This window comes from Pelodiscus sinensis, chromosome 5, assembly GCF_052426305.1.
Source record: "Pelodiscus sinensis isolate ZL-2025 chromosome 5, ASM5242630v1, whole genome shotgun sequence".
NCBI classification, from domain to species: domain Eukaryota; kingdom Metazoa; phylum Chordata; order Testudines; family Trionychidae; genus Pelodiscus; species Pelodiscus sinensis.
In genome coordinates this window covers 76,669,504-76,692,616 of record NC_143056.1, presented here as the reverse complement: position 1 = coordinate 76,692,616, position 23,113 = coordinate 76,669,504, and the positions used below count along the sequence as shown (strand labels likewise).

Below are 23,113 nucleotides of genomic sequence, written 5' to 3'. Positions count from 1 at the left end.
TGGGAGATGTGAAACATGGAGTAGATCTGAAAAGATTCTGGCATCTGCAAATTGTATGAAACAGAATGTATCTATTCTGTAATATGAAGGGCCCTAAGTACTGATGGTCCAGCTTTGCAGACAGATGAGTAGATTTAAGATTTAAGGCGGATAACCAGACTGTTTTTCCTACCATGATGTTGGGGACCAGTTGATGGTTCTAGTCAGCACCTCATTTGTTTGCTGCTTTAGTTTCCTCTAGCTGCCTTCTCAGCTCTTGATGCTATTGGTGGATGCAAGTGATGAGCTCAGCAGTGGCAGATACCCCTGGTATGGTGGGAATTTCATGGTGAAAATGAGTCTGGAATCCAAAATTTGGAAACAAAAAAGAAGCAAAAAATAGGAGGCTGATGGGTGGAGCAACGTGTGGCATTGTTGTAAGCAAATTCAGGATGGAGACTCAGGGGCAGCTAATGGGCTTGGAGATAGTTAAGGAAGCAGGGCAGTTACTGTTTGAGGACCTGATTGCACCATTCTGCTTGACCACCTGTGTTTGGGTGTATGACTAGGGTCTCAAGTGAGCCACCTGAAATTACTCACTTAGGACGAAACTGCAAAAATGATGGAGCCGCTCCCCAAAACTGGTGGTTATTTAAAATACTTAGATTTATCAAGCCAGCACAAAACAGTTTCTATGATAGCTTACTGGTTACCCAGAACCCAACAACAGAGTTCCCTTAAAGCATCCCAGCACTAGGGTCTCCACCCAAGTCAAATAAAGTTCTACCAGTCCTATAGGACTAGACACACTACCTCCCAGGTCAATTAATATTTCAGCTCTTACCCCAAATATAACCAATCCTTATTAACTAAACTCAAATTTATTGAGAGCATTGATTAAAAGATCAGTATATGTACAGATGTGGATACAGAGCTGCGATCAGATTCACAGTAGAGACAAAAAACAGGACTATGTAGCACTTTAAAGACTAACAAGATGGTTTATTAGATGATGAGCTTTCGTGGGCCAGACCCACTTCCTCAGATCAAATAGTGGAAGAAAATTGTCTCAACCATATATACCAAAGGATACAATTTAAAAAATGAACACATATGAAAAGGACAAATCAAAGGTCTTTGCAAAGACATCAATTATCTTACCCATTACAAAGATAGCTTCCCCAATTATCACCTCTAATATCATTAGCTCACAGACATTTACCTTCGCCCCCTCCATACCCCTTCTGTTCTTAAATTTGATTTGTCCTTTTCATATGTGTTCTTTTTTTTAATTGTATCCTTTGGTATATATGGTTGTGACAATTTTCTTCCACTATTTGATCTGAGGAAGTGGGTCTGGCCCACGAAAGCTCATCACCTAATAAACCATCTTGTTAGACTTTAAAGTGCTACATAGTCCTGTTTTTTGTTTCAGCTACACCACACTAACACGGCTACATTTCTATCACAGTAGAGACAGTGAGCTTTGTAGTTGTGAAGTGTTCTTACAGAACTAGTCCATAGATTATAGTCCAATGTCCATAATGGGAAGGACCCGGATGGGACTGGAGATCCCAAATCTTATGACTTGAAGCTTTCTCTGATAAAGCATCAAGCAGATTTGAGATATAAATGGATCAGGACTCAGGGATCTTCTGTACAAATCCAGGCTTCTCTTCATGTTTCAGAGGCTTTAGGTGAATAATAGGAAATCCTGGTGATTTTCAAATAGACTTATTTCCCAGGCATCACCAGTAATTATTTATATGGATTAACATAAGGCAATTGCTTGCTCCCATTCATAGATGATTTACTATACATTTTAAAGAGAGAGGACAGAAAAGTACAGGAACCATTGTGGACCAGCACACCTTCATTTCCATCAACTGAGTCAGATGTCACCAATAGAATAATAATTTTCTCTTTTGGTGGCTCGAAGTCAGTAGTTTTCCCATTGAAATGTTACTCTTTTAAGATGTCTGAAAATATGCTCCACACCTTGTCTCTCTGCATTTTGAAGACACTTTGGATTTTTAGACTTGGGTTGAGTGCTGTAGCTGTATTTTGAACTTTGACATTGGTACGTTCTTTGCATTTTATCAGATCTGCCCTGCAGTTGTCCTTAAATTGAACAACATATGCTGGGTCATCATCCAAGACTGCCTTCACACAAAATACATTACAGAACACAGGTAAAAAAATGGGACAGGAGACTTACAATTCCCCCACAATGAGTTCAGTCACAAACCTGCAGGGTTCAAGTAATGTTTCTAGCTTTTTTTTTTCAAAATTTTTACCTGTCGGCACTTACAGATTGTGGTTTCGAAACGCAAATGAAATGCAGCAGGGCATACATAATGTGGAGTTGTATCTGGTTTAAATATCCTATACAAAGCGTTAACGCTTCTGTCCATCTGCAGCTTGTATTTCTAGCTCTGTGCTGTTAGCTGGAGTGTCTTTGAAATTGCCCATGAGTTCTTTTACATGTTTCGAGCATGTTTTCAAAGCCTTTGTCACTAAGCACTACTGTAATGGATAGCTGCAGACTGTGAGCAGTGCATCTCACGTGCTCAAAAGGCAAATGACTGGCTACGGGTATCATATTATGTGCACTGTTGGTACTAATTGTTGTTATCTTTTCTTGAATACAGCATTCTTTGCAACATCCCAAAAACTCTCCACACATTTCAACATAATGTCTCTCTTCAATATGTGTTGCTGTTAAAACAATTGCCTACAGTGCCCATGCAGCATCAGTAAGGTGTGCCACACTCAAAGATAGATGATTACTCACAGATGTCCAGTGATTATTAGTCAAAGCAAGAGCTAGTATATTTTTCAGATGCTCCACCCTCTAGTCCTCTAGTTGTGATAAAGCTCATGTATTCATGTATTCATGTATTCCTCAAAAAAGGAAGGTGTATTAATGATTGGAAGATGAAATTTGAATAACATCTTTTCTGATAAAACAATGCGAAGGTACCATAAAGGCTAACAGATTTATTTGAGCATAAGCTTTAATGGGTGAAAAGCACCCATGAAAGAGTATGCCTAAATAAATATCAGAAGGGAAACTGAGTTAGTCTGTATCTGCAAAAACAATGAGGAGTACTGTGGCACCTTACCTCTGGTCTACACTAGGGCTCTATTTCAAAATAACCCCTCTTAGGTTGAATTTATAAGTTGAGTGTCCACATTATCAAGCCTATTATTTTGAAAAAATAATGGGTCACTTATTTTTAAGTCTGTACTACTGCTTTTCTAGGGAAATCATCCTAATTTAGAATAGTAATTATGAAATAGTGTTAGTGTGGATGCTCCAGTGCTGCGATTTTGAAATAACTTCTCCCCAGAGTAATTTGATCTAATGACTCTTCACTGCTTCCTGGGCAGCTAAGTTGAGGTACCATGTCTACATTAACAGAGCCTGACATGGACTAATTTCAAGTCTTCCCCATAGTGGGACACATTATTTCGGTTTTGTAAAATCAGGAGTTACTAAATCAAATTTAATTATTTTGAAATAGTTTCCTAGTGTAGACATGGTCTTAGAGACTTAGGGTACGTCTACACTATAGCGTTATTTTGAAATAACTCGTCTGCACACAAAATGCATTTCGAAATAGCATTTTGCTATTTTGAAATAGCACGTCCACATTGATTGGATGCTGAATCACATTTAAGGCCAGCTGAAACCAGTTCCAGCAAGGCATCAGGTCAGGAGTTACTTAGCCTCATACAGCAGCTACACAATATGAGGGACCCCCCCTGGACAGCTGGTTCTCAGGTTCCCCTGCTTGCTTGCCTACCTTACTGAGGGACAGCAAAGCATTTTTTTCTCTCCGTGCTCCGATTGCCTTTACTCGGGACACCACAGCACTCTGCACCCTGGAGCCAGAGCTGCCCCTGGGCTCTTTGGTGCTTCTTTTGGATGTGTTGCTGCAAGCCTGGCTGCGCTTTCTGCAGGCTGCCTCACAGCATCTGCTGCAGCCCAACCCCCACGCCATCATCCGGACCCTCCTGGGGGTACGTGGAGGAGCAGCTGCAGCTCCTGGACACCAGCATGCCCCACCACATCTGGACACGTGCAGTAACTGGTGGGACCACAACGTCCTAGGGAGCACTAGGGAGACCAACAATGAACCCAGAACTTCAGGATGAAGGAGGACACCTTCCTGGAGTTCTGTGAGTGGATTGTCCCTGCTCTGTGGTGATGGGACACGCACATGAGGCCTGCCATTCCCCTCCAGAAGCGGGTGGCCATCTCCCTCTGAAAGCTCTCCATGCCGGATAGCTACTAATCTGTGGGGAACCAGTTCAGCGTGGGGAGATCCACCGTTGGAGCAGTGCTCATGCAGGTATGGCAACCTCTGGCCACTGTGCCAGGAGTGGGGGTGCAAGGAGGGGATGGGCTGCCCTAGGGAAAAGGAGGGGAGTTGATGCAAGTCCTCCTCCCCAGGCGGGTTTGTTCTGTCCCACCCACACTATGGACAGCCCGCAGTGGCCAGGTTTGCTGGGGTGTTGCTCCTGGGGACTGGGGGATGTGGGGCAGTAGCAGGGAAGGAGCATTCTGGTTTTGTGTCCCCCTCTTCAGGTAGTCAAGGACATCAACAGAGTGCTGCTCCACAGAGTCATCTGCCTCACTGATGCAGACACGGTGATTGAGGGGTTTGGTGCCCTGGGCTTCCTCAACTGCTGGGGGGCAATCAACGGGACACACATCCCCATCCATGCCCTGGACCACCAGGCCTCCCTGTACATAAACCAGAAGGGATAATTCTCCATCATTCTGCAGGCTATGTCTGATGACTTCATGGACATTAACATGGGCTGGGCTGGCAAAGCACACAATGCACAGGTTTACCTCAACTCCTGTGTGTGCCAAAGGCTGCACTCCAGGACTTTCTTCCCTGACTGCCACATCAGGGTCGGGGACGTGGACATGACTATGTGCCTGGTGGGGGATGCAGCCTATCCCTTACAACCATGGCTCATGAAGCCCTACACAGGACACCTTAACCCCTCCCAACAGGCCTTTAATGCCAAGCTCAGCAGGGCCTGCATCATGAGGTGTGTGTGTGGGGGGGTGCATTTGGCCAGTTGAAGGCCCATTTTAGATGCCTCCTCACTCACCTGGACCTCTCTGTGTGGAATATTCCACATATGGTGGCAGCGTGCTGTGTACTGCACAATTTGTGTGAGCGAAAGGGGAAGGCTTTCCTGCTAGTCTGGATAGCAGAGGCCAACCTCTTGGTCAGCCTATACACACAGCTCTGCATGGCTGTCAGCCCATCGGGGGGCTGTCTGTATCCGGGAGGCCCTGCAGGAGAGCTTCCACGCAGAGGAGGACTAAAGTCTCCTTGGTGTGCCCCACTGGGGCCTTGTGCCTCATTCCACCCTCACATCCTTTCACTGACCCCTCCCTAGCCCCCCTTCCTCATGTAAATAAAGACACATGTGTTATCGAAAACCAACTCTCTTTATTGAACAAAACTCAGGTGGGGGAGGATGAGGGCGTGAGAGCGGAGGCGAAAGGGTGGGAGAAGGGAGGGGTAAACCTGGGAGGAGAAAGCTGGAAGTGGAAGGCAAGGGGAAGAAGGAGGAGGATAAGTTCAGAGTTGGGGGTCTTGCTGGCCCACCTGTCTCCCAGCACTATGGGTGTGGGGGCCTCAGTGTCCCCGGGGGGGGGGGGTGGGAAGGGTATGGAGGGTGGGATGGGTCGGGGAGAGGAAGAAGTGGAAGGGGAATCAAGAGTGGGAGGAGGAGCAGTAGGTGGGGAGGCAGCAGAGGCTGGAGTGGCAGGAGGCAGCAATCTCTGTACCAGGTCTTCAGGTGGTCACAGATGGCATGGCCCTAGACAAGCAGCTCCCACCCACTCTCCTGCTGAAGCTGCAGGTCTTCATGCACCCACTAGTCCAGGGTGTGGTGCTGACCTCGCAGGATCCTCAGGCGCTGCCACTGGTACTCCTCTTGGTTCCGGGTCACCCTGCTGGCCCGAGTGCGGGAGGATGTCCTGGGCAGGGTGATGCACCCTGCACTCGCAGCTGCTGCAGCTGTGGAGAAGCAAGAGAAGTGGTCAGTTACCCTGGGGACACAGTGGGTGAAGCCCAGCCCCACTCTGCATGGCGAGGATGAGAGGTCTCCGCACCATCAGATCCAATGTGCTTACACACAGGCCATGTTTGGCATGTCCTGCTATCCCCAGGAGTGGAAGCTGCCCCAGGACTGCATCCATGATCCTGTGCTGTAAATAGTGCAGGGGAGGGGGAGGAGAGATGTCCCCTGCCTCTCTATAGAGGGGGCTTTTGGAGGGAGGGCATCATGCAGTGTCCCACCCCGGGGTCAGGAGGACATCATGTGCTTTCATACATACCTGCATGTGGGTAACAGGCCAAGGCCCCTGTGTGGCAGCCAGCTGGGGCCACGTGCCCTGGGGTGGCCTGGCACATGCACAGGTTGCTGCATGATCCGTGGTCTCCCTCTCTCCCCCCGTAGCCACATAAGGGGACGGTGATGGCACTCACGTGTCATTGCGTCCCTAGCCTCAGACAACATTGGTGACAGGCTCACTGGGACAGCTCAGATGTCCTGAGTACGCAGCACACTCCCTCCAGGCTCCTGCAACTCCTGGCCATCCTCCTCCTCCTCCTTCTCGGTCTTATGGTCAGGGCCCTCTGTCCCAGGGTTGATGACCACCTGAGGGGCATGAACCATCCAGCTCCCCAGGATGCAATCCAGGGCATCAAAATAGGAGCAGATGTCTGGGTCTGCCCTTGGTTGGGAGCTGCCCCCTGTGGCCCTGGCATAGGTCTGCCACAGCTCCTTTATTTTCATGCGAACCTGTTCCTGGGTTTGCATGTGGCCTTTGGTGGCCAGGCTGGCAGCCATCTGCCTGTAGACAGCTGCGTTCCTCTGTCTAGTGTGGAGATCATGGGCATTGGAGGATTCCCCCCAAACCTCAATCAGGTCCATGATCTCCACACTGGACCAGGAAAGCGCCTGCCTTTTCCGTCCCCTGGTAGGCTCCTGGGAGCTTGCAGACTGCTCCTAGGGAGCTGTGGAGTTTTCCGTTAAAAGCACTTTCAGAAAAGCGCGTCTAGATTGGCAGGATGCTTTTCCGCAAAAGCACTTTTTGCGGAAAAGCGTCCATGGCCAATCTAGACGCGGTTTTCCGCAAAAAAGCCCCGATCGCCATTTTCGCGATCGGGGCTTTTTTGAGGAAAACAGTACTGTGCTGTCTACACTGGCCCTTTTGCACAAAAGTCTTTCAGAAAAAGACTTTTGCCTGAACGGGAGCAGCATAGTATTTCTGGAAAAGCACTGACAATCTTACATGAGATCGTCAGTGCTTTTCCGGAAATTCAAGCGGCCAGTGTAGACAGCTGGCAAGTTTTTCCGGAAAAGCTGCTGATTTTCCGGAAAAACTTGCCATTCTAGACACAGTCCCTGTTAAGACGAAGCCCCATGAGCCTAAGTCAGGTGTCAAGAGTCATTTGTGAGTGTCCAATTGCACTGTAGAAGTACATTAGGCTCTGAAAATTTGGTCTATAGAGGCAAACCCAGTAATGTAACCTAGATCTCCTAGTCCCATATCCTGTGCTCTGGACTAAGCTACCTTCTAGGTATTTCCATACAGAGAGTTAAGTTCCTTCAAAGAAAACCCAGGATGATGTTTGCCTTGAGCCCAGTCCTAATAAATATGACAGCTTTGACTAAGTCTTATCTAGTAGCAGTCAAGCCTATAAAACCATTCTCTGTGATTTAACAGTACAGTCTGGGGTGATTTTCTGCTGTCATGAGATTCAATGACTAAATCGCTGTGGTTCATTTGAAACAAAAGCCAGAGAAGATCTTTTCCTGAAAATATTTCAAGTGTTAATTATTTTCTCCACACACACTTTTCTGCTAAATTTACTGACAAAAATGGATAGGAAAATGTGTTCCTATCAGACAATGGCACTTTGAAGCTGGGACATCTTTCTTAATTCTTTGCATACAGAGGAGTTTGACACCACTTTTTGGATGCACTGTATGGCAATTTAAAAATGAAAGTAATCTTTCAACAGCTTGAATGGCTTTCTTTTGCTTTAAAGAGTGTGAAAAGAAATGACAAAAAATCCTTTTAATTTAAAATTCTTCCAAAATATCATCACTCCCCCCCCCCGCCACCAAATATGCAACCTTACAAAAATTGAAAGGTAGTTATCGTGCAGAAAAAGCAATTTGAATATCTTAGTAGAAATAAAATGTTTTACAATCAGCGCAAATGTTTCCCTTTTCCCATCTATCCAGCACACCGTGAAGCAAACTATTTATTTATGTATTTATTTATTTATTTTAAAGGGAATTATGCTAATCTTTAGGTTGGCAGTTACTACAGTATGAATTATGTGCTTCCTTTAATAGAACATATCTCTGGTGGAGAGCTGGATTGTATTTTTTTTTAAAAAAAAACTTTTATAAAAATCAAGTCATTTGTTTTGGTTGATAGCCACCCCTTCTTCTCCATGGCTGTGTCTACATTGGCACCCTTTCTGAAAAAGGGATGCTAATGAGACACTTCGGAATTGCAAATCTGCGGGGGATTTAAATATCCCCCGCGGCATTTGCATTTATATGGCTGCCGCTTTTTTCCGGCTCAGGGTTTTTGCCGGAGAAAAGCGTCAGTGTAGACGCGATTTTCCGGAAAATAAGCCCTTCCTTGAAAGTAGGAATAAGGGATCTTCTGGAGAAGGGCTTATTTTCCGGAAAATCGCATCTACACTGGCGCTTTTCTCCGGCAAAACCGCGAGCCGGAAAAAAGCGGCAGCCATGTTCATGCAAATGCCGCGGGGGATAGTTAAATCCCCCGCGGATTTGCAATTCCGAAGCGTCTCATTAGTATCCCTTTTCCGGAAACGGGTGCCAATGTAGACACAGCCCATTTGTTTAGCTAATGGAAAACACGTTTCCTGTTAGTTAATTGTTGCAAGCAAGATCATCACATAATTCTAAAGAACTTAAATTTTCTTTATAGACTAACAAAACATGTAGATGGTAACATGAGCTTTTGTGGGCACAGCCCACTTCTTCAGATGACCGGAGGGTCATCTGAAGAAGTGTGTTGTGCCCACAAAGCTCATGATACCATCTACATGTTTTGTTAGTCTGTTACAGAAAAAAACAACAAATGGTCTGGTAGCACTTTATAGACTAACTTGGCTACCCCCTGAAGCTCTTAATTTTCTTTAAGTGCAAAATGTTGTTCATTTAAGAGCAAATAGCAACCTAAAAATAATAGAATCCATATCCTTTTCAGCCTGAATGACATATATCTTAGCTAAAGGGAAAGAAATGAGGAACTAAAATTATTTCTCCATGTTAGAGTATAAATAATACTAGTGATCTTGAACTGAAACCCAAAATGACAGCTACCATGACTGGTTTGGGAGTTCTACTATGCTACAAGGAATGTAATCTGTCATTAATTGTATTATTGGTGGCAAGGAAAAATATTAAAAATGGGTTTAAAATGAAAAATAAACAAGAGCCAATCACACCTTACTATCTGTGAAAAGCTGTACTTTTAGTTGATGAGGTCCTGGGACTGACCTAGTTACAACAACACTGCATAATATGCTTAGTGTAATGGAGGAGGCAACCCCTGTCATGTATCTTATCAACAGAGAGCTGTTACAGAAAATGGGTAGGGGTATTACCCTAGTGAATAGATTTATAAACTGGGAGGTAGGGAGAAGGAATGGGTGAGATATGTAGGTGTAGCAGATAATGGCTTTCATTCCGACCATAGAAACTCAAAAAAGAGATTTGATTTCTAGTCATGTATAATTTTTTCTTTCTTCTCTGTAACTACATTCAGGGGAGTTTGCCTCACTGGACATTTGCAAGCTGTTCAGATGAGGTATGTTATGCAATCATTTCTTTCATTTTAATAGGATTTTCACTCTATTTTTAAGCAAACTCCTGTTGCATAAGTGTTTCACACAGATGGACCAGTATTAGACAAAAATCCCTCAACATATAGAATGAGGTGCTACAGGGTGTGTCCCTTCTGCTGGGTTGCCAATAGGAGCAGCAAGATCTGAGTTAAGTGAGTCTAGGGAGTCTTCTAGAATAATAAATAAACCATGGGTCAAGCTCCCATTCAGTTCCATACTCTGATGTCTGGCATGGCAAAGTAAAAATAAAGCATGCCTGGTCATCATTGCAAGTGGATTTCTCCCATTTTCAAAGACTCGGTGGTCTGTTGGGACATGGAATGGTGTCTCTGTATAAGGAAAAAAAAGGGTGACAAAGCTCATTTTGACTCAGTTTCCCCACCTGTAAAACAGGAATAATAATATTGTGAAATATGTCAAGAACTACTTAACCAGATTAACATCTGCATAGTATTTTAAATACAGAAAAGATACATATGTGCTATTAGACACTGTACATACAGTGTATGGCTACATATATGCAATAAAGAGTAGATATCTCATTACAGAAATAGTTGTGCATACTTTTAAGAATAGGTGCTGGAGGTACTGCCACATACCTTGGCTTGACGTGGTATCCATCACATACAGGGCTTACAGTTTGATTCAATGGCTCTCAGCATCCCACACTATGCACATTGTTCCAGCACCCCAGCTTGTAAGTATGTACAATCTAACTGTGTCTCATTTTCCCCTTAAGTTATAGAGACAATGCTGATCAATGGTAGTATGATGAAAGTAGGCTTATAAGATTTTGTGCATATACCTGTAACTTCAGTGACACGGTCACAATTAAGTCCTGTTTTTTTTAAGCAGCTTTTTCATTGCTATCTTCAGTTCACTCTTTTCCTGGAATAAACTAGCTATACTTCATCTATAGAAAGCTGAATACTGAGGCAAGATCACAGCATTTTAATGTTGCAAGTCGTATGCCTCGTCACTGCTGTTGACCCTGGCTGTAACAAAATTAGAGGAGGCAAATGTAAAATGAAACACGTAGTGGCAGAAAACATGAGCTTCAAGCATAGAGGTGCATTTGAAATGCATCCAAAGGTCACTACAATTATTTTAGAGACTGGCTAACTCTCTCTCCCTCTCTCTCTCTCTCTCGCTCTGTGTGTGTGTGCGGTGAGAGAGAGAGAAAGAGAACAACCCTGGAATATTTGGCATGTAAAATAAAGAGACAACATGTATTTTTATTATAAAAAAAAACACATACAGCACATACCGACAAATGCTGAAGAAAGATTGACAATAACCTTTTTGGGGGGGACAGGGGGGAGAGAAGTTAATGCCAAGAGACAGATGAAGTGACTTTAGGTAATCAAAGTAAAAATTGCTGCCTGACAGAATCCCAGCAACAAGGCCCTCATTTTGTGAGATACTTGATGAGTTTTTACAGTGTTATAGTATTTGAGTTTTATGTTGTATGATATTCACCAAGTGACAGCGTGACCCTTTTCTCCCCCAAGATGTTATCACTTCTCTATAGCAAAGTAATTCTGCTGCTGTCTTACTGGAGATGAACTCATGAATCAGTGATGTGGGCAGAGGTGGCATTCCAGGCAGCATTTTGTGAAATCTATAAATCCTTTAAGAAAGACAGTTTCTCTGCTGCTGTCTGTTGTTGTTGTACCACAGTCATGCAATTCAATTTTAAAAATCAGGGTGGCCAGGATTTGAGTACCAAATGGAGAAAAGCCTCCAGGAGTTTAAGGCATCAGCACATTATTTGATGAAATCTAGGTGATGAAGTCCAGCAATGTTTATCTGCTTTTACAAGTTAGTAGTGGTCACAAACACAGAAATATAGTTTCTTTTCATAATCTATAATTATGCCCTTTCTATGCTAGCAGAAATTATCAGGAAAATATTGATTGAGAACAGAGTTGAATGTATTTATTTCCTTCATCATGTTGTCTAAACCAACGATGTGAATGGATGCTAAAAAGTTGATCATTAAGCCTCAATCTTTCTTTGAGGATATCTTTAAAGTGAGCATATTAATATTAACAACACTCAGTACTTATATGCTCAAAGCATTGTTCAGACAATAAGTAAACCTTATAGTATCCCTAGTGCTGTAAGTAAGTAGGTATTATTATCCTTGTTTTACAGGTGTGAATACTGAGACAAAAGATACAGTGATTTGTCTAAGATCACATAGTATTTCCATGCCAGAATGAGGATTAGAACTCAGGGATTCTCTGATTCTAAATCCGGTGTTCAATTTCCTTTGGCATTAAAAAATAAAGAGTTTAAACTTTGACTGAAAACAGAGAACTCCCTCACTGACTAAAAACTGATGGGGAAAACTGAGGCACAAAGAGACAAAGTGCCTTGCCCCAAGCCACAGAGTAAATCAATCACATATCCAGGGTAGAACTGAGCTCCTGAATTCTAAATCATTGTCATATCTAATTAAGCACTTCCTGTAATCACTGTTCATGTAGATAAGTTTCCCTATTAATTCCTTCATTATTTGTCTCTCCTCTTAAGTTAAAGCTATAGCTTGTTATTGACATGAGAATTATCTTACAGAAAGCCCTTCTAAGCTTTTTTTATCTGTTTTCTGTAGAACAACTCATATTGTGAAGAAGTGAAAGATAACATGTTAGTTTTCATTTACAAATCAATATCAAATATACTTGCATAATATCTAAAAAACTATCATGTAATGTGACTTTGTTTTAAAATATTTTAAAATGTGTTAATCTATAAGGACCAAATTTTATTCCCTCTGATTCATGGGTTTCATTGTGTGTTATTCTCAACTAGTATTCAGGCAACCACCTGGCATTTGCCAAAAATGTTTGTGAATCTTGAAAATGTCACAAATTTTAAAATTGATGTAAAAATTCAGACTGGAAATTAGTGTATTTTATTCATGCATCCTGTTTGTAAGCCTTGATTCACCCAGACAGAAAACAGAGACCATATATGTGACTTGTGTGATATCAGAAAATGTTAATAATGAACAATGCTCAGTCAGCGAAAACCATTCACGTACAATCCATAGGCTGAAAATTGTTCCTTCATACACCTTCATACTATATGGTGAGATCTTATCAATATATTTTATCATTTGGGCTTGGTAAGGGCCCAATTGCTACCCTTAAAAAAAAGGAGCTAAATACATCCAGAACTAAACTTAAGAAAATAGACCCATTTCCAAAAGTTCCATGAAAATTCAGTTCCTTCCTGATTTGTTTCACGAAGGAAATATACTGTAAGTTCAGTGGGTGATGAATGAGCTCAGATAGCAGGCATTATGTCCACACTCTGAACTGCAGAAGGTAACAGAAATAAAAAGGAACGTGGGACACAGATCAGAGGGCTACATGTAGGGAAAGATCATAGATGGAATCAGTTCTTTCTCAGCCATCTTCCTGCAGTACTGACTAATTGAGAACAATACCAGCTATTGACCCATCATCAATTCCACTTCCAGGAGCACCATTTGTTTTCCTTTGGAGAAACTCAATGCAACTGTTGGCTTAGCAGAGCTTGTGAGATTTTGATGGAATCACAGAGCGTGCTGGCATTATTAACTGATTTTATTCCATTTGAAACATGTAAAAATGTTATCCATTAAGCCAACCCTTGTATGTAGTTTATTTATTGCGCTGATGTTTTAAAAATGACAAGAGAGAGAGTGTGAGACGAATTGTTCTTGCGCTGCTTGGTACAGTAGTTTCCAATTTACTGTGCTTGTCAGGAGACTCTTGTAAATAAAACATTACATTTCAGGAGCTCCTTTCTAGTGGATAAATATTTTGAATAATTAATAAAGCAGCAGCATTCCATTTCCTAGCATTTAATGTAATGTTTACTCATAAATGCATTGTAGGATATGATGACATATCACAGCTAGACATGGGAACAGGAAGAGTAGGATTTCTCATTTGATTTCTTTTCATACTATATTTAGTGTGAGCTGTTCATCAAAACCTAAGTATAGTGGCTATAAAGGATCATGTGACTAGAGTTTAACTGTTATAAAGAAAAGAGTTGTCACCTCTTGTAGAATCCAATGATAGCCATTACTTAGTAACTTTCTGCAATGAAAGTGAGTGGGTTCTGAATCTGTTAAATCTCACTATGTTTTCTATGAGATCTATATCAGTTTATACAAAATATTTTTTTTTCTTCCACATCTTAGCTGGAGATGATAAAGCTTCAGAATGGACTTAGCTGTTGGTTCAGCAAGTGACTATGCATGGATAGATACCAGAACCTAGTGGATTTACATTAAATACATTTGCAAGATCAGGTCTGTCGTGACTCAAGGTAGGGGAAATGGCTAATATTTTACTTGTGACTATTGATTATCTAAAGTGATATTTCATGGCTTGTGCTCTGGTCAGCTTGTTACAGCAGAGGATTTCAATTACACTAGATTCAGCTGAGGAATGCAAAAACAGTGCTCACCACCATTTCTTTGAAATCAAAATGGCTCCTCGTTTCAACTGCAGTAAACAATTCCAATCTCACAAATTTGAGTTTGGAGTGATAGGACATAAATGTAACAGTCAGTTCCCTCATTACTGCTAAGTACTATTACTACTGCCTACGCTTATAATTGAAAAATGTAATTGTGATATCGTCCCCTAAAGGTATCACTTAGGATTGATCCCACCTGACCTACCAGCATGGATTCCTTCCACCATGTACTGATATATAGCCTGCCAAGCTTCCCCCCAGGCATCAGACTGCACTTTACCAGTACATGTACAGGTAGGGACATACCCAGCTGTAGAAATGCACACAGAAGCTGAAATCAGCTCTGCATGGGAAGGCTTTGCTAAGCAACTGCCTGGTATTCAAATGAACATGCCACCTCTATAGGGTAAACTCAGAATTATACCATCTTGCACTTCACAGATATCTATACTGCATAAGATCATGAAATTCCCTCCCTCTCTCAATGTGGAAAGAGATATACACAGCTTTCCACCCCACATTATGATTTCCACACTTACACACTGGTTTGGGACCAAACAAAACAAGTTTATTAACTGCAAAAGGTAGGTTTTAAGGGATTATAAGGGATAGCAAACAGATCAAAGAAGATTACCTAGCAAATAAAACAAGCTTGAAATCTAAGCTTTGTATAATAAAGAAACTGGTTACAGGCAGAAATTCTTACCCTAAATGTTAATTTAGGCAGATTGCAGAAATTCTTCAAAGCCAGCTGCACTTCCCTTTAGATAATCTGTCCACAAACCAGACAAACTTCTCCTTTGTCCAGTCTTTTGTTTCTTAGATGCTTATAGCAATCACTTGGGACAGGAAGTACTATAAAGAACATGATGTCACAGTAATCATCAGCCTAAATTCAGTTCAGAGTCCATTCCTGGTTATTCAGCGAGAGGCCTCTGTCAGCACTCTTTCAGAAGGTCCCGGTGATGGAAATGATTGGCTTTATTTCTCTACTGGGCCAAGGTAAATTTCAATATGTTTGGTGCTTACTGGGAAGTAGAGTAACCAATGTAGCAAAGGGATATATTTCTGACTGAGTATATTCCCTTCAAAAGCCTTCTCTGTTGGAGTTGCAATGAAGCTGTAGTTCTGAATTAAAAACACCCTCAACTTCAACACTTCAATCCTAAAATTCTGGCTTTGTCAACACACAAAAATTGTACACATTTAACTATGATGACGTTGTTCCCTATGGGTATGTCTCGGACTAGGGTGGCTAATGTAGTCATTCAAACTTGCAAATGAAGCCCAGGATTTCAATATCCCGGGCTTCATTTGCATGTTCTCGGGCGCCACCTTTTTTAAATGCCCCGTAGTTCAAACTATCTGCCCACAGCTACACGCGGCACGGGCTAGGTAATTCGAACTAAAGCTCCTAATTCAAACTACCGTTACTCCTCATTGTAGGAGGAGTAACAGTAGTTCAAATTAGGAGCTTTAGTTCAAACTACGTAGTCGCGGGCAGGTAGTTTGAACTATGGGGCATTTAAAAATGGCGGCGCCCGGGAGCATGCAAATGAAGCCCAGGATAGTGAAATCCCGGGCTTCATTTGCAAGTTTGAATGACTACATTAGCCACCCTAGTCCGAACTAGGGTGGCTAGTGTAGACATACCCTATGAGAATAAGGGGAGTTGTATCCTTCTGCCAGTATAATTGCATCCACAGTTCAAAAGGTAAACATTGTTTTTTACAGCAATGTATCTATTTTGGTTAGTGATAGAAAAAAATCATACCACTTAAAAATAGTTAAATTGGTACAAAACCCCTATGTGTAGACATGACCTGAAGTAAATTAAATCACCTTGCATCAGCTTTACATATCCTGGCCCATTATCTATTAAATATGTAGAAAATGTGTTTTGCTGCTAATACCGAAAAAATGTATCTGCAATAATTGGTTAATTTATTAAATGTTCTGCACTGAAGGGAGTCAGGTAAGGCCACTTCTCTTTTTTCACATTTGAAGGATGTTCTTACAAAATGAGAATTCAGGACTTTGAAACTAATTGAGGATGATAGGGTTGATGCACCAATAAAGTAGTGTTCCACTGAGTTTGTGTTTAAATAAGGTAAGATTTTGGGAGGGGGCTCTTTATGTTTTTTTTTTTTCCTTCCTTCCTTCCCTCCCTTGTTGGTAATTGCTTATCACTGATCATAGAAAAATGAGACTGAAAAGGCCAGAAAGGATGTCTGGGATAGGTCAGCCACTTTTCTGCTTTGATTACAAATTAGAATTTCTGTGTATGCTGGCAAGATGAAAAAAGAAGCAGGGTATGTCTACACTACCACCCTAGTACGAACTAGGGTGGTAATGTAGGCAACCGGAGTTGCAAATGAAGCCCGGGATTTGAATTTCCCGGGCTTCATTTGCATATTGCCGGGCGCCGCCATTTTTAAATGTCCGCTAGTGCGGACTCCGTGCCCCGCAGCTACACGCGGCACGGACTAGGTAGTTCGGATTAGGCTTCCTATTCCGAACTACCGTTACTCCTTGTTCCACGAGGAGTAACGGTAGTTTGGAATAGGAAGCCTAATCCGAACCACCTAGTCCGTGCCGCGTGTAGCCACAGGGCACGGAGTCCGCAGTTGCAGACATTTAAAAATGGCGGCGCCCGGCAATATGCAAATGAAGCCCGGGAAATTCAAATCCCGGGCTTCATTTGCAACTCCGGTTGCCTACATTACCACTCTAGTTCAAACTAGGGTGGTAGTGTAGACATACCCGCAGAATTCGCCAGTCAAGCTTTAACTAAAGGTTACAAGAAGAAAAATCAAAACATCATTATGGAACCTAGAATTAGTGAATATCATAGGTTATCTAAAAATACTTCTCAGTTTATGGAATAGAAGCAAGTGATCTATTTGTGTGGTAGAGAGATTTCAGCTGGCACACTGAAAGGAGAGGTTAGAAAACCATCACATAGTTCTTCCAATACAAAAGATTTATTCAGACAGGCGAACTGGGGATTATTTTCATTCAAGCAGGATCAATGATTCCCTTAAATACGAGCAAGGGCTTCATTCACCCAAGGTTCTATGTAGTCAAAAAGTCATTGTATGCCATGATAACGATAGGGTACAAAGTACACTGAATTGTAACAGTGGGAAACACACATTGCCTGTGATATCCTCCCTACCAGCAGAGGGTTTATAGAATGGGTAGTAGTATCGAAAAAAATAAAAAATTAACAAAGTGGAGGTATTGGACACTAATAGGTGGTAAATATGGCAACAGAAATACCAGAGGGGTCTGTCAGTGATGCTCCTACAGACAGCCCAATTTAAAGCTGCCTCCTCCACCAGCTAGTAGTTATGGTGAGTATTCTCCCAGAGAGAAGATCACTCCCTGGGTTGAAGCAACGTTCACTGATACAGGGGAATGCCCTGAAATTGATTTTGATTCTAAGGATTTGTGCTGTTGTTCTTTCCAAGACCCCATCAAACTCCTTAAAATATTTATAAACAAAAACATTCCAAATGATAATTCATTTATAACAGGAATAAAATGGCATCTGTCAAAGTACATTTCCTGTAATTTTTTTAATAGTTATGATATACACCATAGCTAAGATAAATCAAAGAGTATTCTGTAACTCATAAGAAACACTGGATAATATTCAAATAACTCTGTATATCATCTTTCCTTCATTTCCCTTTTGTTATGTCCCTGAAGGTGGATTTTTTTGTTCATTCACATTTTATTCAATCCTTTGTTATTTGGGGCCTCCCGTCCTGTCATCTTATCTTTATTGCTTGATCCCCACCCCAATTATCACTCTCTGAGGGTAATTGTATTTCCATAATTAGCACATACGTATAATATTTGTTTTTAAAACTATATTTATCAATCAAAAAATGGAAGGAAACATTGAAAGTGTTCCAGATTCAAGGGCATGGATAGGCCCATGCCAGGAGGAAAAAAACAATTCCAGACTTCTATGACAGTCAGTAGTGATGTAAAGCCTGTGGCACCACAAATTGGTTGCTATCTTAGGCCACCTAAAAACCTGAAGCTTAGCATGTGATTCCAGCTCATGTGGGGGCACTCAAATATTCTGGCCATATTGAGTCAAGACTATTGCCTCTTTCTCTCTCTCTCTCTCTGATATCTCTCATTTGTAAATCATGTCGGTTAGGCAAATGGATTTTTCTTGGTTTGAGACAAATCTAATCAACTATATATTTTAGAGAGTTTGTCTGTTTGATCAAGAACTCCTCCTAAAGGGTAAGAGCTGGGACCATGAAATTCCTCTTATCATACCTGAAAGTACCACAGAGGTTTGTTTGTGCCAGGGAAACGGGATGTGCCCTGAATAGGATTGTGTCTCATAAAACCAATCTGAGAAGAGACAGAATCACCAAATCAAGTACAGGCCTCAGAACTGACATGACTGAGAGAATGTTGAAAGAGATTAAACCAACATGAGTCAGAAGCAAAGGATGAACCTAGATTAGGATTGTTTCTCAATAACCCATGAAGAAAAGAGATAAAACAGAAATTTGGAGTAGTACTGTACTCTGTTTTGGCATAGCTAAATCAATGCTTAAAGTTTGAAAACTACAAGACAATGTTATTGGAAACCAAATTGACTATTGCCCCTTTTTGTTAAAAAATAGTAAATGGCAAGAGTTTATAGGAATGAAGAAAAAATACACTTGATGGAATTCTCATTAAAAAAATTACTAAAATAAATTAAATGGAAAATAAAATAAAATAAAATAAAAGTCACTGTTTTGGCAGAAATGTTCAAGTTTACACTGAGAAATGCTTCTAATCTTTACAAACATTGCTATATGATTTCCAGAATATAAGAAGATTAATTTCTCCACACAGTATGGCACAGATTGTATGGTTATAGGGATCCGTCATAAAGAATTCTTGTTTATGTACATGTCTTAACAACACTTGAGCTTTGCTTATAATTTTAGGTGTGAAACACAGATGGGCCCACACCAAAATGGCAGATGTGGGCTCCCTAAATGCTGAGTTTTTTCAAAGACGGATTTTGGATCAGTTTTACAAATGGCCTTCTGCTTATAATAATAACTAGAAGATTTACCCAGCGTTGCTTGGATCCTTAACTCAATTCAATTTTGTTTTTCTTCATTGAAATCATTGCTCTGGGGTGAGGCTGAGGACGAGGAGTTCAGAACAGTGGCTGCCCCAGAGAGAGAGGACTACCCCAGCCCTCTCTCACAGCAGCAGCTTGGGGTCTGGTAAGAAGTGCCTCTCCAGGGTTACTGCAGCTCCAGCAGTCACAGCCTGGGGAGAGGTGCATGTCCCCTGGCTGGGGCGGATCCAGGTTCACCTGCTCCTTGGGTCCCCCCCCCCCCCCCCCCCAGCCAGAGTGAGGAATGTAGCAAAGAGTGTAGTTTCTCCTCACTCCATGAAGGGGAACAGCCAGCAATATTCCTGTACTAATGGGGGGGAGGGAGTTTCAGATTCCCCCTGCCCCTAAAGATGCCTGGGTGGGTGGGAGGGTCAGGGCTGCGGCACTCCTGGATGGTGACGGGGAGTGCACCCATAGCTATCATCTTTCACCTGCCCGGTGATTCTGTCTCTTTTCCGTATGATTTTATACATTGCTGTACAAGTCGGGGCAAGGAGTTTCAGACTCTCCACCCTCCCTAAGATTTGGGGCTGAGGGCAGTCCTGAGTGGAAAGGGGGCCTGCCCCTAGCCAGCTGCTTTCAGCTGCCTGGTTTTATGAGAAGTAATGCCTTTCCAGGCACATCCCATTTTCCTGGCACAACCAAACCCTGACCTTGCTTTAAGTTATAAGCGGAAACTATATACCAATTTTACCATTTAGGAAGCGTTCTTGAAGAAACAGACACACACACACACACACACACACACACACGCTCTCTCTCTCAAATATATAGTTGATAATAATAATAATATCCCTAGCATTAGGGATGCAGGAATTCCAGAGGTGATGTTTGCAGCTTGATACTCTAATTTGAATTAAGGTTAAAGCCTGAAAGGAAAGTTCACCTGTAGCAGCCAAGTCCATGAATATTTGAATAAAGAAGTTTTTCTTGGCATCAATTTAGGTCAAGAATATACATATTTTAACTTCTTTAATGTATTCATTCCCTCTTTGCATGAGTTTTTATACTGGTGACAGGTGTGGGTTTGACGTCTGAAGTTCTTGATTTATTCACAGAGTAGCTGCAATGCATGTAGGAGCAGAGGACACTGTTCCCCACATCCATTTACATCAATCCCCATCACTGTAGTTCAGATTGGACCTGAAGGGGCATCATGAAGGCTGAGACAATAGCTTTTAGTATGTGTTCATTCATTCCTTGGTTTCTCTGCAGAGATCTCAAATCAGTGACAGTTGTCAGGGATTTTGTGGTGTGGAAGTTCACTAATGAGATCACCAATTCATTTCACTCAGATCACCAAACAGCCATCAGGTGTCTATAAGTTCTCAATGATTCCTTTTTGTTCCTGACACACAGATTCCAAAAAGTATTGGTGGGAAGCTGTTCTTCCTCCTAACATGAGCTCTTGTGGAGTGCCACAAATATCAGTCTTTTTCCATCTCCCTTCCAACATATGAGGAGACAAGATGTACTTAACCAATGCGTTTCACAGATGGAGTGTCTTCCACATGTGAAAATCATCTGGCTCTATCCTATAACAGAAGGCAAAATGTTGCCAACTAGAAGAGGAAAACATTTATAGGAACTGGCTAACACTTTGATTGTACCTGGTACAAAGGGAAGATATCTTCTGTTTGATAATCAGAGTAGTGCATGGCCTCTGGGTATTTCTAGATTTCCATTGGTTCATTGCAAATGAAGGTGCAGCAGCAGTAAGAACTCCCTTTTCCACCTTTGGAGAACAAGTAGGCCATGTATTCCTTTTAGGTAGGACCTAGCAACACCTCAAGTCTGAACTATTGTAACTTTTTCTAACTAGGACTTTCAGTAAAGGCCAATGCACAACTTTAACTATTACTCAACTCAGCAGCCTGCCTTTTGAACAGTCTTGTCACTGAGGGTGCATCACACAGTGCTCACAACCACCACTGGCTCCCTATTTGACTATGGCTCCAGTTCAAGGCCTGGGCTTTATCTTTTAATGTCTTGGGATCAGGCTACTTTAGAGATTCTTTTCATCCATCATGGCCCACTAAGCAATTGTGCTCACCAATGACACAGAATATTAGAAGGACCCAGGTTTAAATTTGTGGGAATCACGGACCTACAGGATTCTTGTTATTTCATCCTTAATGCCTGGTCAGCCTACCAGTAGAAACTACAGTGAGCCCTCATACAATTTCAAATCCTGATGTAAAATGAGAAGGATGGGTATAGGGTCAGGAGAAGAAAAGAGAAAGGGAGAAAACCCTTCAAAACCCTTCAATCTTAAAGAGATTAACAGAAAGGTTTCAAGAGAAAAGCCATTATTTCAATATTTGCCTATTTGAGATCCGTAATCTTTGCCTGTATGCAGTGGGGATCGGCACCACATATGTTTGCTAAATTGGTAGATAGATCACTGCTAATCTGAATGCAGATACAGGTGAAATCTTTTCATTTTATTGCCAATCCTGCTAATCTGTTTCAGATAGGAGTCTTTTGTGGATTTTTGTCAGTGTCAAATTGACTGAAAGCTGCAGCATATGGGCCGGATGAAAGCATAACTATAAAACATGTCTTGTTTTTAACCTGTCAAATTTGTTTCTGCATTCATTCTACTTCATTCTAAATTCATTCTTCATTTATTTCTCAATGCCAAGAAAGTGTCATCTGCCTCCCACACACACACAAAGTAGCATCTCACTGTACAAATTTTCTGAAGTAAAATCATGGTTAGAAAGGGAGAGAGAGCGACAAATTTCACCTAACTAAGAGGCCAGTGAATGCTTTTCTACATCATAAAGAAGTCTGTCTCATTCAGGGTGCAATCCTCTTCCTACTGATATATAGGGCAATTTTCCCATTGATTTCAGTAGGTCCTCCTCACATACCTTCAAAGATTCTTCACTGATCAGCTGGTCTAGAATGCAACTGTGTTTTGCCTCAGTTCACTCATCACTCAATTTAGACAGGCATGTGCAGAGCTCATATTTTTGTGTTCATTTTTTATTAATTTTATGGGAATTCATCCTATAATGCTAAATTAGTATGTAAGAAAGAAAGCCCTCACCACAAGAACAGGTATATTTGTATCATCATTTATTATGCCCAATTTAAAATTAACAATCCCTCTATAGCCATCTTCATACTGTAGAAATTGACATTTTGATTAATAAAACACTACAGTATGAAAAGTGCAGTTATGTATTTTGGGAATATTCTTTGAGAAATAATCCCTACACAAATGTAGTTAAATTATGTATTTTTTCTGTGTACATTATTACTAGTGGTAAAGGAAGTAAACAAGAATTAATGGATAGCTGGAGGAAAATAAACCAAATTAAAAGTTCCCTAGGAATGGTTGATGCATTTAAGATGCAATATGAACTTACTCAAAGCTTCTCCCAAACCTCAAATTAAAGTCCAGACTTGTGAGAGATTTGGGAAAGGAAAAAAATGGAAAGAAGATATATATTTTTGCTTCCCCCAAGACTTCTTAGTTTTGGCCAGAAATTAATCAATAGAAGCTATTCTTGCTTTTATTCCAAGCATATGATAAATACTCTTTTCACATTTC

General features: G+C 41.6%; 1 pseudogene; it reads right to left on the bottom strand.

The window, feature by feature from the left end:
- Window positions 1-1,737: 1,737 nt before the first annotated feature.
- LOC142829314 (uncharacterized) lies at window positions 1,738-21,209 on the bottom strand (annotated as a pseudogene).
- Between the last annotated feature and the right edge of the window lie 1,904 nt (window positions 21,210-23,113).